Raw genomic sequence first — 20,952 nt, forward strand, 5'->3', positions numbered from 1 at the left:
CTCACCCATTTTCTACTACTCAGCTTTGATGCCAGTAAATCGAGTAACAAATTCCAAAGAAATGGATAAGCAAGAAAATCTCAATACTGCCATGTAGATAGTTATTCCACCAGATCTAAGTCACAGTTGCTTGACGGTTCTATATAGCAGAGTCTTCAAGTGCAGGCCAGATATGGCTTTGCTTTAGTGGCTCTATTTGACTGTACAGAAGTCTTCAGGAAGATAGGATATAAGGGGAAAATAAAGCAGTAAAACTGTGCAGCTCAGAGTGCCATTGAGCAAAAGAATTGTGACTTGTCTGCTTTTGCATATTAAAACATTAATCTCCCCATAGGAGAGAAGCTCTGGTAATTTCTCTGCAAATGTCTTCTACAAGGATTCACAAGGGTAAAGAAAGATTCCTCACTATCCATTAATTTAAAGAACATGGTACATACAGATTCTCTTGTGTTTTCAATGAATTATGATTAGGCTAAAAACACAAATTCCTCTCATATTTTTCAAAAAGCATTTTTTCCTCTTCCCAAGATTAAGCCTTTATGTTGAATAATCTGCAAACAAACTTCACCTCACACATCAGCAAATATATCTGCAATGTTCTTGCAATGTTAGTTCACAACAGTCCTCCATTAAGAGATAGAAGATGCTTCATAGAATGAGATTTAATCCATGGTTATTTTAATGAAGAATTATCACCCAAGGTGTACTTATTTTTTTCCTATATATATTGTTCTTACAGTATGTATAAATTCCCATGGTATCTAAACTGTAAGTAGCTATGGTACAAATAAACCTTAGCAGCATTAGCACCATCCAGCGTAAACAAACCCTTCCTAAAAATAAAATATATTTTGTGCTCAAGACATATCTTCTAAGACAGCAGTAGGGAAAAACAATCCAGCATGTACAGTGGTTTTTCTACATTTAGCTGCCAATTTCTACGGATGGCTTTAACCAGTGGATTTGATGGAGGTTGACATTTATTTCTGCTTATGTGGAATGTGCCGAGTAGAAAATTCAGTGACGAGGAAAATTTTTAAGTGTGCCCGATGCACATAAAATGACCATGTAAATGAAGCATATTGGGTTCCAAAGCTCTCATGAAAAGCAACAGATGTTTCCTTCCAACTATAATGTGTTTTAGGCCATGAAAAAAAAAATTGGCTAGAATGTTCAAAATGCATGATTAAAGATTTCCAATTCCTGGGCAATTTTATGAAGATTGTCATCATAGGATCTTCAGACAGCATGTATATGTTCAATAGATTGATCCAGTCAGAGCTAAATAACCATTTTCCAATTTAAAGAAGAGACAAATGGCAAAGCAAAGGATCCTACAGATACATAAATTGCTTTTAGCCTTTCTGAACTGGAAGTCACCTTCAACTTCATAACCACAAGGGAGAAAAGTCCACCTGGCCCCGGCCACCGCAGTGGTAAGCCACTCCCAAAGGGCATTTTCTTTCCCATCAATTGAAGCTCAAGTGAAGAACACCCAGTATATGAATTTAAACTGCTTTAGGCAGATCAGGGTAACAATATTTGTTTAAATTTAATTTAATTGCTTTTAGACAGCTCATGTCTATTCACATATCACAGTCTCTACTCCCCCCCATTGTCTTATACCTAATCCATTTCACACACACACACAAATAATTTTTACTGGATTTTTAAATTTCACAAAAGAATGTCAAGTCTACCAATCATTTTTAAGTCAAGTTTTAGGTCTTAAGCAGCCATAAAGTGTATTAAAATAAAAACACTGTCAGAAAACATAACAGTGAAGTGTATGTTGCTTCCCTTTTGCTGAAGCCTTGTTTTACATGATAATACGCACAAAGGATTGTTTGGGGAATATGTAATCCATTTGGTTTTTTTCTTGTTTGGAAGGTTTTTTTCTAGTTTTTTTTTTCTAGTTTGGAAAACTCAAGTTTTTTTAGGGACAGGCAAATAATATACACAAGTGAAGTGGGTCAGGTATATGACAATAGGGAATGGCGGAGACCATGCCATGTGAATAGACATAGTTTGTTTAAAGACAGTTAAGTTCAATTTAAAAAAACATATGTTTTTGTCATCTAGAAGCTCTAGGTGGGTGCTACACATAATGCAGCAATTTTATTTATGATACCCATAGAGTCAATTGAGTGTACTTGTAATTCAACATTTTAACAGGCAGCTAAATAAGAGTAAATATTCTTCTCTATTAAATATGCTCAGCCACCCACATCACCCAAGATGAATTTATATAGTTTCTCATAAATACAGGTAAAGCTGTAATTGCATCCTAAATGATCATTGAGTATAGAATATAACAATAACAATCATATTAATAGCTGTTGATATTATCAATACTATAATTTTATATATTTATGTCATTTTTAGACAATCACACTAATTATTATTACAAATCTGTGAAATAGTTATTATCCTTATACAATATATGGAGAAAAAAAAAAGACTCAGATAGAATACAATGATTTTTTTTTTTAAAGACAGGGTATTGCTATGTTATCCAGGCTGGACTCAAACTTCTGGGCTCAAGCGAACCTCCCACCTCAGCCAGCACCAGGTCTTTTTAATAAATGCAAGTTTGTTCAGTTGCATTCTAGCAACTCTTTCTAATGCTAGAATGTGCAAAGCCAAAATCAAAAGCATGCATGTGAACAAAACTGCCATTCCTATTTAGATGAGCCCAAAGCTCTTCTATTCCAGGCCTCACCTCAATAGCTCACCCAGACTATCTGGTGGGAAATTTATAACACCGAATAATTGCTCAAATAATTGCTACCTTTTTATCCAAAATCATGGGAATCTGGGTAGTGATTTTTGAATGTCCCAATATATTTTTCTACCTAAAGCACCTCATATTTTGTACTAGTTAGTATTCATATTATCAAATTTAATTTTAAAGGCATGCTAACATGTAGCCAAGCTCCAAAATATATATTTTACATTATTATTGAAATGCTGTAAAAACTCGATATTTTTATGTGGTTTTACTGTAAGTCATCTCAAATCATTTTTGGAAGTATGCAGGGAATAAATTATGAATAAATAAGGATAAGCACATAAATAAGAAATACCCAGTTTCTGCCAGCAAAGGACAATGAATCCAGATTTTGTAACATCTCTGAGGTGATTATTATTCGTAGGATGTTCAGGTAACACTCAAATACCAAAACCTGTCACTCCTTTCTACTAACTACAACAGACTTTTTAAAAACTGCTACCTGTTGCTCTCCCTATACTTTTTTGTTTGTGGAGACAAAGTGGCCACCATTCCATTTGCTTGGGTACCTCCTGGTGCTGGCACTGAAACTCCTCAGTCTCAACCAAATCAAGATGCTTGTCATCCTAAAATGGAGCATGGGAATAGTAAAACTAGAGGTCCTTGAGGGTACCTTCTTGAACTAAGACTGTATTTTCCATAAAATCTTCTCATTTTTTATTATAATTAATGTTTTTGTGGACCAATGTGTTGGAAACAGAAAATACATGTCTGTGTAAGTTAGGGTCCGAAGTTAAATGTAGTATGATTTAGAATCCCATTGCAATGTTTTTGTTCTGCAGTATCTACATTGATCTCTTTTTCTCTCACATGCACTCTTTATCAGTACCACATCGCCTAAGAGATTCTGACAAGAAAATTTAAATAAGTGGGAGAAAAACTCCCTTGAGGTTTTGAGGGGCTTTTCATCACTGCTAGGGCATTGTTCCTGTTGCTTCAAACACTCAACCCAAAAGAAACATGTAAACCGAAGCATGGAAATTCGAGAATCTTAACAAAAGGAAATTATAAGCTCCTCACCTGTTTTCATTTGTTGCTGAGCTCAATTATCTAGCCTATGAAAAGGAAAGTGGATGTTAGTAGTAGAATCTGACTTGGTAACCCACCCATGTGGAATCCCCTGCAGTTTTAGGCAGAAAGGTAAATATGGTCCTTCCACATTCCCAAAGCTTATAGCTCGCATATAATTTAGACAAACAATTCCCACCACACAAAAGAATTGCCCTTGGAAACAACACAGCTGGAATTGAGGAGTAGATAAGTAGGCCTGAAGATGCCTCCACACAATATTTATCCATCTTATCTATATGCAGCTTCCTGAGACAGCACTAGGAGATGTAGGGCTCACTAGCCTGAGATAAATAAGTCTCAGCTTCAGGATAAACCACAGGGCTCTTGTTAACAAAAGCAAGGCTTTCTCTCCTGCGTGATTTTAATAAGTAAATTTGTTCGTATACCAAGGTCACAGAAAGAGAACTATATTATATAGTTATGCAGCATTTAAGAAATACATAAACAGCTTATATGTATGAAAATAGTTCTGGACTATTTTCATTTTAAAAAATGCCTATAACTAGAATATAGACCCAAATACATGAACTAGAGTTTCAGGCTAGATATCCAACTTTGCCACTCTGTTGTAATGGGCCAAAAGTCTATTATTTTAGGGATAATTTTGTCAGATTTGAAATGGAAACAAAATATCACACTGAGCAATGTTTGCTGCATTGTGTTTTGTTGTTATACAAAGTAATAGATAATTTTGGATAATGTTGTGACACCTGAGTGAGCTGTTTAAGAAATTAACTATTATTCGTACTCATTCTTTAAATATTTATACTGAGTATATCTTCTTAGGTTAATGTAAATAAAATAATTTAAGAGCAGAGTTGTGGCCTAGAAATTGTAAAGAAACATTTTCAAGCTTCATGTTTCCCTTCCTGGAGGACCATGAGACACCATTAGGCCAAACATGTGAACATGAATGATTGAAGTTAACGGGGTGCTATGGGGCATAGGGTATGGTGCGTAATTCTTTAGTCTTTTTGAAGAGTGAAGCATGAAAAAAGAAAATGTTTTGGCAAAATCACTGATGTCTAGCATGAGTCCTTGCATATGGCATGAAAAGTCCCCAAAAATCATATCTTTAGTGAGAGATACCACAGGTTACTGGATAATAAGACTAAATTTTGAAATCTAATTCTCCTCAATTCCATTTATTCACTCAATGAAACTTCAATTAAAATCTAAAAATATTTTGGCACAGCTTTACAACATTATTCTAAAATTAGTTTGGAAGAAATATCAGTGAGAATGTCTTAAAAGGGGCACACAAACACACACACACATCAGAGAAAATCAAGAAGAAGGTATCAATCCTATCAGATATTAAGGAAATAGCAATGACATTTAAGCTTGTTTGATATAATTAAATCAATGTACCAGAACCAGAAATCTAGGTGAGAGTGTGTTAGTGTGTGTGTGCATGCGTGTGTGTATACCTCTAGAAAAATAAAATGTAATATGAGGTAATAGAAACACAAACAAGTGGGAAATAGAGGAATTATTTAAAAACTGCTGTTGGAAAAACGCTTAACTATTTTTAAGAAGAAAATCAATTTAATCCTTATCTCACATCATATAACAACAACAAAAAAAGTGTTGGATAGACTAGAGAGGAAAAAAATAATTAAAGAATTAGATATAAATTTTTCTAAGAGAAAAACAATTTAGGTAAATTTAAACCTAATTTAGGTAAATGAAAAAGTACTGTCTACACACACACACACACACAAGAAATATGACATTCAACTTATCCATAAACACATTTTCAACTTTTGTATGTTAAAAAATATATATTAATAACATAAATGACAACAGGTCAGTATTCTTACCCTAATATGTAAAGGACATTTAAAAATTAACGAAAGGGGCCAGGCGTGGTGGCTCATGCCTGTAATCCCAGCACTTTGGGAGGCCGAGGCGGGTGGATCACTTGAGGTCAGGAGTTCGTAACCAGCCTCACCAACATGGTGAAACCCTGCCTGTACTAAAAATACAAAAGTTAGCCGGGCGTGGTGGCACGTGCCTGTAATCCCAGCTACTTGGGAGGAGAATCACTCGAATCCTGGAGGCAGAGGTTACAGTGAGACGAGATTGCTCCACTGCACTCCAGCCTGGATGACGAGAGGGAAATCCAGTCTCAAAAATAATAATAATAATAATAATAATAATAATAATGAAAGGAAAACCAAGGTCTCAATATGCAAACAGGTTAAAGATATGAATTAGCACTACAAAATGAAGTACAAATAAAAATACACATTTCAAAAATGTTCAATGTCAAACAATAGTAGGAGAATATAGTACTTTTTTTATTTGTATAAATTTAAGGAGTACAAATACAGTCTTGTTACATGTATATATTGCATAGTACTTTAAAGTCTAGACTTCTGAGTAAAATCAGTCTTGGTCCAAGACCCAATTCTACCACTTACCTGCTCTGTGATCTTGGGTAAGTCACTTAACCTCTCAAAAAATAAGTTTTCGAACATTTAAAATAGGAATGAAAATATTGTCCTCCCTTTATGTTGTTGCAAAGAGTAAATGAGATAATATAAAGGTTTTGCATGGTAAATTGTCTATAAGAGGGGCTCAATAAATTTTAGCTTTTGTTGTTGTTACAATCACATTCACCTTTCCAATTAACAAACTTTAAAAAAAATCCCTCAATACTGGTGAGGATGGCAAAATGATTTATATCTTCCAGAAAGAATGAAATGAGTGCAAGCTTTCTGGAAAGCAATTTGGTAATATGTATAAGGCACTTTTAAAAGGTTCATACCCTTTATCCAGCATATCACATTTAGGAATCACTCCTAAGAAAAATAATGAGAAAAATAGACAAGGAATATAAAAAAATGAGATCATACAGAAAATATCCATCACAGTGTGATAGCAAAAACATTACCAATAATCTTAAGGTCTAAGTTGAGAGGGAAGGCTAAACAATTGATAATAATTCATAGGCCTATTAAACAGCAATAAAAGTTAGGCAAGTGCTTACAGCCATGGGAAAGTGGTGGTTTTTTTTTTTAAGTATTTATTGCTGTGAACCAGAACAGAGCTTATCACAGTAGGTGGCAAATAGTAAGACTCAATCAATAATTCAATTGAATTGAACTATAGAATTCTAAGCGACAAAAAGCAGGCATTCATTTTTCACACACATACACACACACACATATCTCAACTTATATGAAAGATTCACACAAACTCTAGAAGTAAATATGATATAATTCTAACAATATTGTCTTTTGATGATTTTTTTCTGACTCTTTGGGCTTTTCTCTACTTCCCATTTTTTTTTCAATGGAGACTTAGTACATTTATAATCAGAAAAATAGAGAGTAGGAAAAAAAAAGAAAGAAATCCTAGAAATTGAGTAGAAGCCAGCTGTATCAATTATTTCTCATTACACTAATCTGAGTGTATACTCTTCTTTACTCCTACCCAAAATATAAAATAGGAAAAAGGATATGAATAGCATGAATAAATTGGGAGGCAGTCTTTAAAACATACCGTATGAAAAATAATATTGCAGTAAATTTCAAAAAAAGTCAAAAAAGTATGTATCTAATATTAAGAAAATTATACGTATGCTTTGCTCCCTATATAACTTGCAAGTATAAAAGACACACCATGGTATAAACCCTTTAGGTACAAATTACACATTGTTTTACAATGGAATTATATTTGCTTTTAGATACTTAATGTCACAAAGATTCATACATAGTGGTTATCATCAAGTTTTTAAAATCTGAAAAAAATCTATTCATTTAAAACTTCAACTCTATATGAAATCCAAAAGGTGTATTTCAGGAGATCAATGACATTCTCCAAGGGGAAAACCAAACAATTTCTCAGATTCCCCAGTTCTCAAACACACTCACCACAGACTGCCCTAGAAAGTGACAGAATATGTCAACCAGTGCTTCAAGTTACATGAGGGTGTGGCTGCCAGGCCACTGGCTGGACTCACTCACTGAAAGTTCAGTCTCCAAAAGGATGTGACTTAAATTCACACCTCAGTAAAATTATAGCTTACTATATGTCATGTACCTTTAAAGATGGATGGTAAAACCTTGACTCATGAAAAGCTAAGTTCTTGTATTCCATGGGTCTGCTATATCTACAATGTCTGCCGCTTATAAAAGTAAAACTTTGGCTGGGTCTGGTAGGCTCATGCCTGTAGTCCCATCACTTTTGGAGGCTAAGGCGTGTGGATAACCTGAGGTCAGGAGTTCGAGACCAGCCTGGCCAACATAGTAAAACCTCATCTCCACTAAAAATACAAAAATTAGCCTGGCATGGTAGTGTGCGCCTGTAATCCCAGCTACCCAGGAGGCTGAGGCAGGAGAATCACTGGAACCCGGGAGGCAGAGGCTGCACTCCAGCCTGAGCGACAGAGCAAGACTCCATCTCAACAACAACAACAAAAAAAATGACATAGAACATAAACTGAAGTCTATACCTCAATCATGTAACAAGTTCAAGTACTTAATTTACCTAATGCCAAGAGTTTGGACTTTTAAAGTAAAATATGTAGTGTTTTTACTATAGTAATTATTTTTTAAATTTTCCTTTGTATGATAAAAATATTTGTAAATAACTGCTTTGTAAGTGTATTTCTTTTGATGTAACTTCTAAGGTTTGCTTCCAAAAACTCCTAAGAGGGAAAATGTGAGTGGGATTGTAGATGAAATGAGAATGGCCACAATTTGACAATTATTGAAACTGGCTGATGGGTATGTGGGAGTGCATTGTACTACTCTTATTTTCTACCTTTGAAATGTTACATAATAAAAAGCTTTTAAAAAAGGAAATGCATTTCTTAATTATGCCAATTTGGGTTCATTAACTTAATTTCTTTGTTCTCCATTCTTACAATAGCCACATCCAGTGAACATGGCTGAAATGTCCACCACATTGATCTTGAGGACATTCCAACCAGACACTTAAACAATACAGAGATCGCATTCTGATGCACAGATGACAGAATAAATTAATTGACTCAGCTATGTCCCATAATTTAATTATTCAGCCAAAGGCAGGGGTGTATATATCCAGCTTAACCAAGAAGAAATTGTAAAACAAGTTTCAGCTGTCATTGTAACCAATAAATTATAGTACTACATGGCTGATTCAATTTGGTCACTGGTGACCGGGTCATCACTATAACAGAGGACATTAGGGGATCTGCTGAAGCGTCATTGAGGTAATTTGCACTTTTTTTGCATTCTTCCAAGGGCAATGCAACAGAAAAAAAAAATAGTTATAGTCTTTGACTCCTAGAAAAAAAGAATTTGCTCAGCAGATGCTGTGAGGGGATTAGGATTAAAAATGCAAATGGTTAATACAATATCTATTTTAGAATAATCATAAGTTTTTTTCTATCATGTTCATTTAATTTGTTTTCCTTTCTCTTACCCAGACAAAAACAGAATTTTAGCATATTTAATTTAATTCCTAACAGTTCCTCACATAAGCAGATCTCACATAAAAGCAGTGTGTTAAATATTACAATCAAATCTTTAAAGTATTACTCATAATCGATCTTCTGAATATACTGCTAAGAATTTAGGTGCCTGTTGACTTTAACTTTATTAACTCACTATGATGTAAATAAATTATGTTTAAAAGAAAAGTTTAAAAAAATGAATATATTGCACTTAAAATGACTCAAGGTTTCTAAGCATTGCACACTGCCACCTAGTGCTAAATGTCTCTTTAACACCAAATGCATAATGGATGTCTTCCACAAAGTGGAAATGCTATATTTTAAACAAAATTTATTCAGAACAACAGGTCTAAAATACTTTATTCATAATTCCTTCAAAATAAGAATGCTATTGGAGATAAATGCAATGACATATACCATAAAATCACACCCATCTCAAATTAAAATTTAAAAGATCTGAATGGATTAGTTAATATAAAAAATTGCAAGTCTTGTTAATAAAGACATCCTCTCTTTTTAAAAACAAAGTGATTTACAGGTTTTGTTAAGGAAGACAAGAAATTTTTACTTTTTTTAAAAAAAGTGATTTTTAACTACTGCGCATCAATTATGCAGCTATTCTGTTATGAATGTGATGTATGCTAATCTCTAAGTGGAATATGTGGTTATCTAGCAAGTTTCGCATAAGAAGATGTTGAAAAAGACATCATAGAGTGTTAACTGATCACTAACAGTACTTTAAAGCTTCCTTGGAGATAGCCATAATCTCCATGCACCTATAGGTTCTAACTTCAATTAAAGATCCCACTGGTTTTAGTCCTACTTTATTTTTTATTTTCCCAGCATTGAATAGTTTTTGTGTTTTGGTTGTTCTAATGGCTAGAGCTCATCTCTGATCTTTTGGCTAAGAAAGCAAAGCCCCATGAAAATGAATGAGAACCATTTTGAAAGAACTAAAGGAAAGATTGCTATTGATGGTCAGGGAGTATATTCTATTTAATTCATTGTATTCTAAAATGGTTGTCCCCAAGTCTGATCTACTTAATGCACTACAACTATCTATTCTAAGAACTAAGGTGAAAGGTGAAAGGCTCATATTTCTGTCAAATTTTTCATAGTAAAAAATATTAAGAGGATTCCTTGTAAATCATTGCCGCTTAACATTTAAAAACTCACACTCTCTTTTGAGAAACATAAAAATCTCGAAGTTCTCCTTCAAAGCTATTTAAAATATATAAATAAATGATCTATTATAAAGAACTAGTAAATGACAATTTTTAAAAATCATATTTTTATTTTGATCTTGGAAGATGCTTTACATTGATGCTGTTACTCCAATCATTAGAAGTCAGCATGACAATTAAAGTTGTCTGTGTATCTCGCAAACTTTTCTATCCTTGTAAAACAACAAAGAAAAACAATTGAGTAATTTCACCATTGTTTGTTGTATTGCTTTATTTTCATAACCAGAAGAGTATGTAAAGATAGATAGATAGACACAGATAGATCGATCGATTGATAGACAGATCGATAGACAGATAGATAGATACATGCTCTCCTTTTAAGGGAGGAGATGTTGCCTTCATTCCCTTGAATATTATTGATTTAGATAATTCCCAAAGAAATGTATAACCAAAACCACATGATTTGAAAAACTTCTAAAAATTTCCTTTAATCAGTTTAAACAAATTACTGCCAATTCTATTTCACTTAGTTCTTCATAGGGCTATTTAAAATCAGGACACCAAGTTGGCATGGCTGCCTAATACAGAAGATAGAATTTACTCAAAATACTGCAACTCAAGAAACTCAGTTTGAAATATATTATTTAAGGACATATACTGTATTGAAACCCAATTCACATCATGCTGGAATGACATCTATTATAATAGCTAATGTTGGTGAAATTACACAGTCCATTGAAAAAAATCTGAAGTTCTGGCTCCTAGATATTCCATTGGCCTTATGGTATACCATTGATAGCAAGATACTTCCAAGAAATAAGAAATAAGATAGTGAGTACAACTGTGCCTTATTTTAAAAACTATTACATATATTATTTATATAATATATATCATATATATATAATATATATCATATATTATATATGATATATAATAGATATTGTATTATTATATGTATAATATATAATATATTTATATATAATAATCCTAACATAATATATTATGTTAATATATAACATGATATAATATTAATATATTAATATAATATATAATATATAAATATACTATATTAATATATTATAATATTAATATAATATATCGATATATAATAATCCTAACATAATATATTGATATATAAATATGTAATTATATAGAAATATGTATGATATATATAAATTTATATATCATATATATCAAAATATATATAGCTTATGATATATAAATATATATGATTATTATATATTTATATATAATCACATATACTATATATAATATACTGGATATATATAAATATATGTATATAAATTATATATAATGTAGTCCATAAAATTTCCTAAACATTTTAAATGTTTCTTTTAATCTACAAGGTAGTGAAAATATATTTAAAAAAATAAACTAACACAGTTTGATTCAAGTGACCATTGTGCCTGAGACTGAAAGAGTAATTAAAATTTTTGCACATATCTTAATGTCTTTTCTAGGTATATACTGATCTTTTCTAGGTATATACTGCTCTAAAGTTTTAGAACACAAAGACTACATGTATCTTGCACAACAAAATTCAATCATAGCATCATCATTTGGATTCATCTAAAAATAAATGCTTAAACTAAAATTATTTAATAATCTCATTTCTGAAGCCTAAATATTATAGTATATATGATTAGAGTATGCTCTAAAGAGCTCTCTAATCAAAGGTTTCTAACTCAACATTTTTTAAAAGTATTAACAAAGTGGCCTATGGAAAAGATTCCTTAAGGCTTTAGAAAGATATACAGGACATGTTGAAAAACTAAGGTACATAATACAGAAGAGACTCATACAGCTTTCACCTGAACATTTAACTTGAGATTATTTAAAACAGGGCATTTCTATCTATTAAAATCCCCATAGTTGTGAAAGACAAGAATTTATTTTATACAGATTAGATATGATATTTGTATATCTAATATTAGTACTACTGGGCATCACTCACTATGAAATAAGAAAATGTAATAGATATTCAGTAAGCATTTTACTCACTAATTATGATTCCATAATTTCTTTAACTTTTTGTTCTCAGATGTCAAATACTTACCTAGAAACTGCCACTCATTTGGTTGCTATGAGTTTTAAGATCAGTTGGCAGGTTTTTTTTCTGTCTTTCAGAGAATTGTCATCTTGGGTTCTCCCTCAAGGTAGTGAAAGTTAACTTTGTTACCCATCTGGGGATTTATAGTACTTATACTAGAAGATGCTCCAAGGTTTCAGAAAGGAATTAATTACTTTCAATTTGTACAATTTAGAACAAATATCTGGCTTTTCCCTAAGCTTAATGATTTTCCATTTCACACAACTAAAATATAATAGCATTATTTTATAATCAAGTTTAACTGATGAGTCTATGATAGTAGAGCGATTTAGTATTTTGACAAAAATCTTATGAGACATGAAGTCATTCAATTTGCAGCCCCAAACTGAAGCTCGAACACAACATTTTAAAAGTATTTTCTGCCTATACCTTTGCCTGCATGCTACTTTAAATAGAGGGACAAGACTAAATGGTCTATCTGGTTTTTCTTACACTTTATAAAGAGTCAAAAGCAAATTTGAGTTATAAATATGCACATCATAGTGATCATTATTTTATCACAAATAAATATTGATTTGCTTAATCAAAGAGAATACTCTCCTAGAATAAGAGCAGTATTTCAATCTGCAAACATGTTTCTTAATGTCACTGAGCATTTAGCCTATCTTCACACACACATTTCATAACCTTTCAAGGACAATCTTCTACATCACATTTTAAGGAAATACACTGAAAAAGCAATCCATTTTGCAATAGCATTTTACATTACTACTAATTCACGAGGTTCAACCTTCAATGCCCATGTACCTTTCACAAAACTATTGATCATTTCCTATCAATGCTTTACAGGATTATATCACAAAGGAACACACAATGCATGTATGTGCATCAATACATAAAGGAGAGGATGCATTTCTGTGCATAGTATGTGAACTGACAATGCCCACTTGCCCAGTCCTTGCTTTACTCAACTTCTTACACATCATCAGCCAGCTGCCCTGTTGATGATTCCTTGCACCTTATGTGCTGCCTTATCATTGAGTCAGATTACTACCATTTCTGGTCCAGAACTCATTAAGAAAATTCCTTTTTCAAGCAAGGTCTTTGAAAGGTAGTTGTACACCTATAAAAGAACTATCTGGAGCTCATCTTGAGAGAGAGAAGATGAATTTATCCTCTGTCTTTAGGCTTTTACTTACAGAGCCACACCTTTATAAACAAGTTCTGTCTGTCATACTGACAGGAAGGAGATATGCAAAATGTAACATCTGGAGTCATAAAATATAATGACCTCAAATAACATTCTAGAAAGAGAAAGGAAAACTAGTTCTGGTTAGGGAGAAGATAAAAGAGGAAAAGGAGGAAATTTACATCATTAAAACAAGAGTAATAGAAAACCCTACCGGGTTTTTCCAATAAGTTTTGTGCAGCAGCAGCAACAACCTAATCAATATGTGCTTCCTCACCCTCTTGTCCCCAAAGAGAAACTGCTGGGCCCCTCTCCACCGCCTCCCCAGGAGCAGAAACTACTGCCCCCAAGGAAGGGAGAATTCAGAAGCGTGGGGAGGGGGAAAAACAGGTATATGTGGTTCTAGCATCCTCATCTTCATATCAGCTACCAGCCTGAAAGTACATTCAGGAACCAGGCTCCCAGACATTCCCCGGCCCTGGGCCCTGCCAGAGCGCCAGAGATCTTGAGGAGCCTGCAGCATAGTTCTCAGACCCGAAACAATGACCTCCCCGCTCCAAACCCAGGCATTCTTGCGCCAAGGCCTTAACCTCTCAGCGAGACCTCTTTGGGGAAGGACAAGAGATGCTGCCTGATGGCCGAGAGAAGACATGCCAGGCTTCTCTGCCAGAATGAGTTGTTGAGGGTGGGATGAAGGTGGTCAAGGAGATGGGCTCTTTATTTTTAAAACAAAAAACAAGGCAACCGGGACCACCAACATCAGTCACCCTCACTCCCCACCACTGCCTCTATTCCTTAAGGACTTCTTCCGAGGCCGGCGGCGGCGGCGGCGGCGGCGGCAGCTTGCGATCATCAGGATTGGAAGTGAGAGCGAGTGCCCGGGCCAACCTCAGCGTCTCTCAGGGACAGCGCAGGTGGGCGCAGCCTTGGAAGGTCAGCGAGGCCAGAGCTCAGAGTTCCACGGGGGCCCGGAGAGTGTGCGTGTGTGAGTGAGAATGCGAAAACGCGCGCGCGCCGGGCAGAGGGGCGCTCGGCGAGAGGGTAGGCGCGGTGACAGGGGTACCCCAGCAGCCGAGGAGAGACAGCCCACCCCACCCTTTAAGCTAAAGAGCTGGAGGGGTGATGGAGGCTGCAAGACTGAGAAACTTGATGCAAAACAGACAGGCTCCCCCCTCCAAGACGTGCCGCCACGCTCTCAGACACGCTCCCTCGCCTCCCGGATTACCCACCATCAACCACCCCACCCTGCAAAATTCCCCACCGAGCCCTAGGATCCCAGGCGGGTAATTACCTCTCCCGGAGGCGGAGTGGGGGGCGGCAGCAGCAGCAGACACTTTTAGCCTGACTTTCCTGCGTTCGCTTGCGAGCGTGTGAGCGTGTGCGCGCCCAGGAGGAGCTGTAACCTGCTATTTATAGACCGAAGCCTCAGTACCCGGGGCTGAGAACCCGGAGGAAACTAGCAGGAGGCGGCGACGGCGCAGGGCGCCGGCCGCGGCTTCGCGAGGCTCCAGCAGCTCCCCCAGCCTCTGGCTTCGGCCGCGCTCCCTGCTCGCTCCTCGCCTACCAGCCCCGCGCGCGCCCCAGAGAAGTTGTCACCAGCGCGGCTGGCTCTCCGGCTGCTCACACGCCCCCTGGCACAATTGCTACTTTCTTCCACCCCAACCCCCACCCTCCCCGCTCCTCTTCCTCCTCCTCTGCTCTCTCCAAGCGGTCTCCTCCCAATGTCACCAGCGACCGAGTAGAGGCGGCCGTGGCAGCGACAGTCGCGCAACTGGCGCTGCTCGCTTCCCGCTACTGATAGAGCGGAGATGGTGGCCCGGCTGCCCACCCCGAAATTACCACGCTGGCTCCGTGTGCTCACACCCCGCACCCCGACCCCTTTCTGCGGCCCCTCTGCCCGCTGGGTCGCCCACCCAGACTGGGCTGTGGGATCACCGCTACCGCGACGAGGGGGGACCCGAGGCCGCCACGCTGCTGCGGGGGCAGGAGAAACCACAGAGAAAGAACCCGCGGGAGGAAGAAAGCGCCCCAGACCCCGGCCTATGGCAGCGCAGTCCCTAGACCGAGGGGTTTTGGAAGGGGCTTGGGATCCCTGCTGTCACTGCCTGCGTCTAGGCATCCATTCACGCCTGCTGGACCCCAGTCTGCAGCCGCGCTGGGACTCCTGTCTCTTGCCCCTCCTCCCCCTTGCCCCGGGCAGAGGTCGGGCTGAGGAGACCAGCCTAGAGCAGCCCTCGGCCACCCACCGCCAGTTCCCACGTCGCGGCGGGTGACTGAGGCCGAGATGCTCCCAACTAGCGTATAACATGCCTTTGATATCCCGGGTGCGTGGGGACAAATCCGCCCTGAATGTGTTGGGGTATCAGGAAAACGGGGTATGTAAGCAAGCAGTCTGGACGGAGACTAAAACTCCCCTACTTCCTAGCCCCTAACAAGCCCACAGGGGAAAGCACGCACCCTGGTTATTCCGGGCTGTGTAGGGTGTGGGGCAAATGACTCTCCCCATCTGCGCTTTACAGGTGCCACCTGGCGGCTCTCTCGGAAAGGTTTTGATGGAGCCGTTCAAAGGTAAAGGTGCCCAGAGCCAGTCCATCAAGACACCCCAGCCCTTCTCCCTGAGGGCGTTTTAAATTCACATTTTAAATAAAGCAGTGTACGAATGCTTGTACACAAGTGTTACATTTGTCATGCAAAAAGACTGGAATCTCAAAGTCAGGACAGTGAAATCAATTTGGGTTAAGTCAGGGCTTAACAGTTTCACAAACCAGGCAGCTGTATGTACCCCCAGCTGTCACCCCTGCTGTCGCTGCCTGCATCTAGGCATCCTTTCACTCCTCAAACCTTTGACCACCACATTATAAGCCTTGCCAATGAGGACAGGGACTTTGGGTTTTTTTGTTTTGTTTTGTTTTGTTTTGTTTGGGAGGGGAGTTGTTTGTTCATTTCATTTATTTTTTTTCACCACTCTGCTCCCAGAGCTTGGGACAATACCTAATATTCTGTAGTTTCAATAAATGTTTATAGAATCAAATAATAAACACTATAGGCCAGAAACTGCTTGGCGCCCCCAAAGCCCTTCCTTTTGCTTCTCTTCAAGCTTTTTCTCCTATGCTCAGCCTCTACCCCAAGTGAGCTGAATGCAGAGAGATAGGAGAGTGAGGAACAAATAATCCCTGTCAAGATGTGGATCAGCTTTGAGAAGCCTTCACACAGTTAGATTTCTCCTCCATGGGGCAGCACTGAACACACCCATCTCCAAGCAATGGGTAAGCCGTGTTCATAGAGATCTGCTGGAAAGATGATACAACTTTCTCACTGGGCAGTTTCTGATTTTTCTCACAATAGAGAGAGATTGAAATAATATCAGGACATTAGGATGTCAGAGCTTTGCTACTAAATTGGAAATATGGTTAACATATCTGTCCTCTAACTTTAAGTGGAAGAGTGTGTGTGTGTGTCTGTGCGCGTGTGTGTTTATGAAGACTACAGCAGCAATGCCAGAAATACCAAACCACACCTCCTAAAAGACTGAGTTGTAAAATAAATGCAGTTACTGATTCTATGGAAATGGACGTTTAAAGTGAGATGCTTAGAGGACCCTATTATAATTAAAGTCCAGACATGGACCATGCTGACAAAGTCCTTTTACAGGGCGGCTGAAGAATATGTGACTTACTTGTGTACATCACGTAGGAAGTTTGAATTCTCAGAAAAGAGAGAATATGAATCAGGATGCCATCAAATGCATGTACCACAAGGCATTTTTAAAAATCCGTCAATCATCCTGATATTTACCTTTTTTAGTTATTTGGTGGCTTTTTCCTTGAATAAGCCTGGAGGATTCAGATGCTTCCATGGTTTAATAAACTCATTCAGCATTCACTTTTACCAGCCTTGAACTTTTGCCCACTTGTACCCCCAAAACATAACTCCATTTGCCAATGAAGGACAAAATATTTTTCATTTCCTTTTGAAATATCTTTGTAGGGCCAGAAGTCAAAGGTGATTCCCTGTAGTTACCTTGCTGTCTAAAGCAATAAAATCAAGCCAGGATCTACAGGGCTGGTGTCACACTCGCCTTTGCAGTGAAGCAGCCTACACTGTCTCCATAGATTCATTGTTCCTCTAGATTTTTATCTCAGGTGAGATTAATATGACATCATATCTACTTTTATGATCCTTCACTATTCAAAACCTCTTCTAGAATGTAGCACCAAGCATCATATAGGTTTTTTAATGCTTACTCAGTTATGGTAACAATAACTTGTAAAGTAAGTCCTTGTTTTCATCTCAATTTTTAAAAACTTAAAAATTACAGAAACTTTGTTCTGTATACATTAGCATCATCTCTTGTGTGTATATTGTGTGTGTATGTCTGTGTGTATTTAAATTAAGGGGGATGTTGTTAGAAATAAGAACTAACTTAAGTAAAAAGGATAAATTATTGTAAAGATACTTGGCTGCCCCATGGAACCCCAAAACAAGAGTGCAACTGGGCACTAGGAATGACTGGAAACAGAGACAGACCATTAGAACTTTCTCTGTCTCTTTTCCCCCACTACACTAACTGTCCCATTCTGTATCTCTCTCCCTCTTTCTCTCTCTCCCCACATACATTGTCTCTCTCTCTGCTTCTCTGGTGTGCACTAAATTGCATGGTGGCTAACGACTCTTAAACTTTATAACTTGTGAACCAGTTCCAAATTCTCCAAGTACTGTGATTCTTCCAGCTACCAAACCCCAGCCAACAACCTTGGCCAGGGATGGTAATCAAGTGACATTTTCATACCTACTGTAGTAATTAGGTAGATTATAGTGGGAGGCTGAAGAAGAAGAAAAAGGATGAAAATTCCCAAAGTGAGGGAAGGAATACAGGTCATTCCTGACCACTACTATCTCCTATTCCTGGTTGTTTCATCAACATTGACACAAAAGACAAAAGAACGTAGGAAAAAGAAATATTAAAAAAGCAATAATGTCTATGGTGTATTAATGCATATGCATGTTTGAATATTGAATATGATGGAATGCCTCTTACTGCTGGTAGTGCTCGAAGATAGCTGTTCCCAGTATAAGTAGCAGTATGATTTTACGATCTCTCGGCATGGGGCTGGGTGAGTATGAGAAAGAAATCAAGTTTTTCACAGACAGTTTACTTTAGCTTCTTTTTTCATGGCAAATTAAATAAGAGATTTTTAAAATAAAACAAATGAGTGTGCTAGAATTTTACATTGATTGAAAATAAATATTCGTGGCTCTCACACTTTGCATAGTGGTTATATTTGTAAAATTGTATGTAAATCATATATTTGAAAATGAGTCATATTTCAAATATAATAGGGTGGTGAATCGTAACATTTTTGCAGTCATAAATCCATTGGAGAATTTGAGGAGAGCTGTGGACTCATTTCCCAGAAAAATATGAGCATGCACACACAGTTACAATGGGATGTTATATGACATATTTATTGGAGATCTGGAACTTAACACTTTATATTGCTTTTGTCTTCCCCCAGTCATTGTTATTTGAACAAATGAAATAAAGACTCCAGATTCTTAAAACCTTCAAAATGCCCGGTATGTACAAGCCAAAAAATGGGTTGGGGTGGGGGACATATGTGAATGCAGAGAACTAGCTCCCTCTTCACCAGCTCCTGCTCCAATGAGTCCTAAATAAGCTGTAGTAGGAAATGAAGACTGAGCTCTTAGAAGGAGGGGAGAGAGTTATAATGTGGGGAATGCTGTATTCGTCCACTAGGGATGCTATAACCTATTACCAACAGGTTTGGTGGCTTAAACAATAGAAATGTATTTCTCACAGTTCAGGAGGCTGTAAGTCAAAGGCTGAGGAATAGGCAGGTTTGGTTTCTGAGGCCTGTCTCCTTGGCTTGCAAATGTTGCTGTCTCGCTGTGTCCTCAGGTGGTCTTTCCTGTGTGCATTTGCAGCCCTGGTGTCTGTGTGCATCTAAATTTCCTCCTCTTATAAGGACACCAGTCAGATTGGATTAGGGCCTGCCCTAATGGCCTCTTTTAATCTAATTGTCTTTTAAAGGCCCTATCTCCAAATGCAGTCATATTCTGAGATACTGGGTGCTAAGGCTTCAACATATGAATTTGAGGGGGACAAGATTCAGCCCATAACAAATGTGCACTACAACAAACTCCAGAAAGGGTCTGGGGGTGAAGTTTGGATATAAATTTCTCCCTTCTGTAAAGAGGACCCAAGAGTAAATACTTGTACTGTTTTCCCCTTGGAGTATCAAGAAGGCAAGGGTGTAAAGTGGGAATATAAATGCTAGCATGCCTTATCTAGATCCTAAAGTGCTAATGATCCCTGGGATTTTGTTGCCTAAGTGATGAGGAAGAGGCTGTGGTTCCTTTGGGCTATAGGAGGCCTGGAAGTTAGTCAGGAGTGACAGCCAGCAGGACAGGTAATCACCAAGAGGTCCCCTGGGAGGGCGACCAGATTAAATGCCAAGGAAAGGGCGTGGCCTGTCTATGGAAACATAAAGGTGTGGCTACAATTACCATGGCAATGACCTCAGAAGAGTCAGTGGCTATGCACTAGAGTAATGCCATCTTCATTCACACCTCTAGAATGGAAGCCAAGTCAGCTCTTCAGAAAATGACAGACATGTCCCCCAGTGTCATGATGCTGTGTAAGTCTCCCCTGGACCAACAAGCTCCCCTGGAGGTAAAGGAGAAGGAAGAATGGGAGGGGCAGCAATACTTAAACTGAGTAAGTTTTAAACCAGGGTAGACTTGGTTTAGATTACTGGATACAACTAAGAAAACTAAATTAAATTTGCTATTTCTGAGTACAAATAGGGGCTTATAATTAAGTTAATTTTATGGTAGAAAAATTATGTTCCACTTTTTATACCCAAGGTTTAAAAACTTAACTGATATCCTTTTATATTTCATGTTTTAATGCCTTCTCAGGAAGCTCATTGATACCCCTGAATAGCATCTATGATTCCATATTAAGAATATTTGTCCTAGATGATCTGATTCTTTAAATCTGGTTGTAGGAAAAATATTTTTAACTGAAAAAAAAACTGCTAATATATATAATTCTCAACTGATGTATTGTTTGAAATGCTATTTTCTTTCTTTTTTTTTTTTTTTTTGAGATGGAGTCTTGCTCTGTCACCCAGTTTGGAGTGCAGTGGCACGATCTCAGCTCACTGCAAGCTC

At 37.4% G+C, this 20,952-nt stretch overlaps 1 protein-coding gene across 8 annotated transcripts in view; it reads right to left on the minus strand.

Moving 5' to 3' along the window:
* Positions 1-15,377, minus strand: part of INPP4B (inositol polyphosphate-4-phosphatase type II B) — an 813,511-nt gene extending 798,134 nt beyond the window's left edge. For 4 of the 8 annotated variants that reach the window (XM_055111865.2, XM_014344746.5, XM_034959178.3 and 1 more), the window contains exon 1: positions 15,047-15,372. The gene's annotated coding sequence lies outside the window, so the exon portion shown is untranslated. Of the gene's footprint in view, positions 1-3,811; positions 3,847-15,046 lie in introns of all 8 variants that reach the window. The other 4 variants (XM_034959177.3, XM_063603916.1, XM_055111861.2 and 1 more) reach the window with 4 other exon arrangements.
* Positions 15,378-20,952: the final 5,575 nt, after the last annotated feature.

Source organism: Pan paniscus, chromosome 3 (genome assembly GCF_029289425.2).
Source record: "Pan paniscus chromosome 3, NHGRI_mPanPan1-v2.0_pri, whole genome shotgun sequence".
NCBI classification, from domain to species: Eukaryota; Metazoa; Chordata; class Mammalia; order Primates; family Hominidae; genus Pan; species Pan paniscus.